The sequence below is a fragment of the Periplaneta americana genome, chromosome 17 (assembly GCF_040183065.1).
Source record: "Periplaneta americana isolate PAMFEO1 chromosome 17, P.americana_PAMFEO1_priV1, whole genome shotgun sequence".
Taxonomy (NCBI): Eukaryota; Metazoa; Arthropoda; class Insecta; order Blattodea; family Blattidae; genus Periplaneta; species Periplaneta americana.
The window spans coordinates 37,563,265-37,569,264 of NC_091133.1; the positions used below are offsets into that span (position 1 = coordinate 37,563,265).

The 6,000-nt window shown below is 35.3% G+C and overlaps 1 protein-coding gene across 2 annotated transcripts in view; it reads right to left on the bottom strand.

Moving 5' to 3' along the window:
* Positions 1–3,123, bottom strand: part of LOC138693005 (putative leucine-rich repeat-containing protein DDB_G0290503) — a 60,403-nt gene extending 57,280 nt beyond the window's left edge. For both annotated transcript variants that reach the window (XM_069816504.1, XM_069816503.1), the window contains exon 1: positions 3,067–3,123. The gene's annotated coding sequence lies outside the window, so the exon portion shown is untranslated. The remainder of the gene's footprint in view (positions 1–3,066) is intronic.
* Between the last annotated feature and the right edge of the window lie 2,877 nt (positions 3,124–6,000).

Sequence of the window (6,000 nt, forward strand, 5' to 3'; positions counted from 1 at the left end):
GAAATTCCCTTGCCCTTTTCACCTGCTTGGACAAGATGGGGAACATGGATTGAGGCTTGTTGTTATTACTGTGAGAACTTCGAAGTTGTAAAAAAAAGTGATCGATTCTTTCGACAACACTGAGGCTGCATCAATCAAAACAGCGCAGGAACTCTTGGCTGACAAACAAATTGCAGGTACATTTTCCTACATAAAAACAAATTTTGGATTTCTTCCTAATGCAATAACTGCTCTAGAAAAATCCCAAGTGCCACTAGTGGAGCAGCTACAAATTGTGGATAAAGTTGTGAATGATCTGAATCGTGTATGTGGTAAAGTGATTCAAGCTGTATCTGTGAAATTGAAGAAGGTATTGGAAAAGAACAACAGGTATAAAACACTGTGTTCCACTAGTGAAGCGTTGTCAGGTGAAAATTTTTCTCTTACTGACTGTGAACTAAATCCGGGAAATATTGCTCATTTTAAATATGCACCAATTGTTTTAGTGGAGGTAGAGAGGAGCTTCTCCATGTACAAATCATTACTTGCAGACAATAGACAATCGTTTTCATTTGAGAATCTCCGCAAAGTCTTCATTGTTCATTTGAATTCAAATTTATTGTAAACAGCCACTGCAGTTTGTGTTCTAACAATAAAGAATAAAATATTTTTCGTTATTTCATTTTAAATGGCACATATTTGCTAGGAGGCAATTATTTGAAAGGCATGCCAATTCTGAAATAATAGTTTTTTTTCCACAAGAGGTGTCCAAGTGGTATTTATTTACTTACTTCATCAGTAACAAAATAAGAGCGTTTTAAGTTATATAAAGTAAAAATAAAAATAAAATAAATCCGTGATGCTACAGCCCATGAAGGGCCAAAACCGACCAGCCGGCTGCTGGCCTCACGTCCACATGCTGAAGCAGAGGTGGACGATCATCCAACCAGAATGGAGGTATTGTGTGGTTAGCACGATGATCCTCGCAGCTGTTATAGCTGGTTTGCGAAACCGGATTTTCACTACCTATCACAGCTCCCCAAGTGAATCACGATGCTGCGTGGGCACCAGTCCTATACACTTGCCGAAAATTCATGAGAAAATTTCTTCCTCAATGACGACTCGAACCAGCATGCATTCTGGAACGCGAGTTCTTGGCAGGATCCCTTAGATCACTACGCCACAGCACAGGACAGTGTTTTATATTATAGTAAATTTAAATATGCACCGTCATCCATTAACCTGCTCTCAAAACTCAACTCGTTACTTCTAAAAAAAACTAATAATAAGTAGGCCTAATAATGGATAATATATTGATCTTTTTTTTTTTTTTAATTTTGTGTCTTTTTTACTATTCTTAGGTCATAAATGCGTTTTTTATTCTGCATTTTTTCGCTATTTTTGACCATTAAATGCCTTGCCTTAATAATACTACTACTACTACTAATAATAATAATAATAATAATAATAATAATAATAATATCTTGATGGGGAGTTTGAGCTGAAAATTTAGTTGTCGGATTATTTTCCAGATGATGACGATTTCTTGAAGAGTTAGTAGGCCTACTTGATCCATTCATGAGAATGCTGTTGCAGCTGCAAAGGTACCAATTGTGAGCCATCCCCAACTCAAAGAACTATCAGTTGATAAAATATTACTGGTACAATACAGCTACAAATTTTATTGCAAGATTTAATTTAGTACGTTTTGCTTGTCTGTTAAAGTGAATATGGATATTTAGGTATAGAAGCCTTTAAAATATTAATCCCTTTCCCCACGTCATACTATACTAAAAGGCCTCTTTGTCTAGCATAGAATGCATATAAGAGGTTATACCGTAATTATGGATTACGTATCTTGAGAGAGATCCTTCCTCTAGGAAGGAGTGTGATTCACCTGTTCACAGTAAATACCGTAGTATCTTTTATAGGAGAATTATAAAGAAACTGTCGACGGCAGCTGGAAAGGCGGACGTCTGCTATATGCTCTGTATGATTTCTGGCATGTGACGTCACAAGCTTCCACATGCTTCTACAGTGGAACCAATCGGAATTAGTAACAAGTGATTTCCGAGTTCGTTTGTTCACGTGTGAGTGTTTCAATACTCCTAATAAATAAAACTGACATACTGTGTGTATGTAAGATAAAATAAGATAAATGGAAGGAGAGATTATAAAAAGACAAGAAGACCTACTGCACAGACAGACGCGGGAAAGTGTTTATGGTGTGTAACACAAATCACACAGAGTAGGCCCATATAATTAAAATTATTTAAAAACGTTGACGAGCAGAGTGCTACCGGTCATCATGGTATTGGCTGCAACGTTGCCAACGCGCAAGAAACGACTGCAGAAGTATGTGGTGTGGGTTTGCGAATGCCAGTACCTCGTTAGTGAAGGAAACAGGGTTTGTTTGGTGTCTTGATGACAGTAATCAACGACCAAAGTCATTAGATCTATTGTTTTTCAGAATTTAAATACTCTTCTGCGCTATTTGTATTGCGCGCGCGCATCAAGTACGATCTGCCAATGCTCTCTCTCTCTCTCTCTCTCGACGCAAACGCTAGAAGATGACAGCTTTCCAGCGTCGTCGACTCTAGGACGAGCATCCATTTTCACTGTTGTATGGTGTAAGAAAACGAATAATAAATGTGTTTTATTCCTTTTGTGCACATTAAATTATTTTTTATTCAGCGACTCCTTCGATAATGGCACCACGGCCCGCCTAAGGATCGCGCCCCCCAGTTTGAGAAATATTGCTCCATTATAGCTCGATTGTATAAAATATAAAAGACGGAAGAAGGTCGCAGAACTATTACTTGACTAGCTTTCCGCTGATTATTATTATTACATTGATAGTTCATTTCATTCAACTCATTCCTTTTAATACACGAAATCTGTTGACGTCTAAAAGATTACGTAGGCTACTGTACGTAACATAATATTCCTTATTTCGTTAAATACCGGTCCCTACTAATCAAAGAATTAGAACATTTAGAATAATGATGTAAATCAATATACAAAGAACATTCAAGTACCGTACTTAATTATTAATAACAGAACAAAATAAAATTTCAGCATAAATACCTCCGTCAAAAAGAGTTTAAAAGAAGATTTTTTATGATAGCGTAATTTTCTCGTCCCTGTCAATTGTTACAATTGATAATATCAGAAAACAGTGTTGCCAACTGCGGAACTATAGAACAGACTAGACTGATACCAAAAAGGAGCTAAATTTCGCAACTAAATATTTTCTATCATCGACATGCCTTCGAGCAACACTACCACCACCACCAATAATAATAATAATAATAATAATAATAATAATAATAATAATAATAAAATAATAATAATAATTTACCTTCAATTGATGCTTCTCTTAAAGTGCATCTACACGATTCAACTCTTCTTTCAACTTTAAGCTTTCATGCAATGCATGCAGGAGTGAACTTTCGCATTCAATTATTGTGCATGTCTTTTCCACTAAAAATGAGAGTGCATGCGGCAATTGAAAGCTACCCATCGTCGATGGGTATTTTATGCGTATTTCATTCATCAGCAGCATGTAGCGAGCAGCTGATTATCCTAGTTGGCCTTGAAAAACTGAAAATTGTTTTGTTTGGTGTTTAAGCTGAAAATGGTAGCAAGTACCAGAGTCTGCAAGTACGATTAGTTTTATTGAAGATTATCGCAAATATGAGTGCCTATGGAGTGTTCAACCACATTACTGCGAATCAAGTAGATCTAAGTATCGGATTGACATTTAATATTTATTAATTATTATATATACGCAGTGAAGATAAAGTTCAGCACGCCGCACATGTATGCATCTTAATTGAACGTTCGTTTTCAACTTGATTCTTTCAATATTCTCCCCAGATTGCATGCGTAAACGCAAGGGAAATTGAACCGTGTAGATCAGTCTTGCGATGGTGATTAATAATTGCGAGCGAGAGCTCTTTTATGCCCGCTGCGCGCGCGCGGAGCTCTTTTACCTGTAAACATTGCTAAAGGATGTACAGATCTTAGAACACAGCGCATCATGACGGAACGGAAGCGCTTAAAGCTTTCAAGGAAGAGTGGAAGATACAATATTTATACTTCGAACATGGTGATGAAATCCAGTGTTTGTTGTGTAAAAAAAATGTCATTTGCAAAAAAAGCAACATGAAACGGCTTTATGAGACGCAACATGAAAAAAAAATATATAGGCATTATTCAGGAGAAGAGAGAAATAATTTCATTTCGGAATTGACTCGAAGGTAAATTAATTTACATTTGGGTCTGTAGATTGTATCTAGATTCCTTTTATTTCTTTATTTTAAATGTATTGTTGATATTTTATTTGTTGCTTGTTTCAGGATATTTACTTTTATTAGACTACGTGTTTCTTTAATTTATAAATAATATTTTATCTTTGATTGCACTTTAACTTTGTACTATTACTAAGCTCAAAATGTTAATTCACTTTTATTCCAATAACTATTTTCAGGGTTTTGAGTAAATATGAACTAAACATTTTGAAAACTTTAATGCAAGAAGCTTTTTTTAGTAACGTCAATATAAAATATACTTAAAAATATAATTTCAAAACTATTAGACCAAATTGCACCAAATGTTGTACAGATGGTATTATATAGATCTGTTTATATAGTTTAAATTTCACAAATTTTGGCCGAAATTGTGGAAGTTTTAAAAGTCATACATATCCCCTTAAATGATTGGCCCCAAAAATTACGATGGCTCTCAATATCTTAATTTAATCAATTTGTTTTTTTGTGTTACGTGCATCTCACAAATCACTCTAAGAAAACTCATTACATAATCACGACTGGAGAGTAAGGACTACATTTTCACAATCACACAATCAATATACTCTATTTCAATCAATATTGCCATTATTATTTTTTCAACAAATACTCAAAAGTACTTAGAGATCACACACGTCGAGCAGGTAGACCCTATTAGTTTCTCCTAACCAATGAAGTGAAGTATTTACATAATAAATAATTGCTTTTAACAATAAAATGGTTTACATACAATCAACTTTTCCTATTTCTCTTTTTGTTCCTAAAAAACCCTTCCCTTTGCGATTTGTTTATATATGTACATGTATATTAAATAACTTAGTAATTAGCCCTATTACATAGCCAGAAATTTAGTAACGCAAGTTATTGTAATAATTGCTGCCTCTATTCGCTGCATGTGCATGTAATGTACATCCCTGTTGTCTACGTTACGACGCTACGTAGTGGATGCGCTATGCACTCGTGATCAAGGTCGAGCTCTTCTACCATGATTGGGAGCTAATATCGTCTCATCCCTGGTGTAGATGCACCTTAAGCGTATTATTCCTCCTAAAATGTTTATATTGCCATGCAGTTGTCTTTCGCCTCTTCGTGTACCGTCTCAATCTGTCTTGGATGGGTCCAGCTTCACATTCTTTATCGTCACTTTGATAACAACACTCGTTCCTATGCGGTCAATAACGTTATTTGGCAACTTATATGGGTAACAATTGCTGTCACTTCTTTTTGACAACAGAGTTTTCTCCATAGTTGAAGCTATCTTGAACTGTCGTCTGTCGATATCACAATTCACGAAGTTGCAAAGGTTGACAGCAAACTAATAAATTAAATAATCGCACAAACCTCGATTTACGATTTGGTTTTAATTTACTTTACATTGTTGGAGTCTAGCGCGTGTCGCCTGCTATTGTCTTATCAGTGGATTTAAAAATATTCCTCCCCTCCCTTCTGCATTTTAACAGTGCACCATTTATACAAAGACGAATGTGGTAATTAATATTAAAAATGTCAACTGTTACATAAGTTACGGAACTATACAAATTCACATTACGTTAAAAATGTTAAGGAATCATACGGTGAATTACAAAAAGTCTAGATTTTACGCCAATTTTATTATGCTCGAAGGGGCACCTACCTCCAAAAGGGCTAAGTTGGCAATGCTGACAGAAAACTACAAACTTATTATTAGCAATTTCCAATTCATTTTATATTT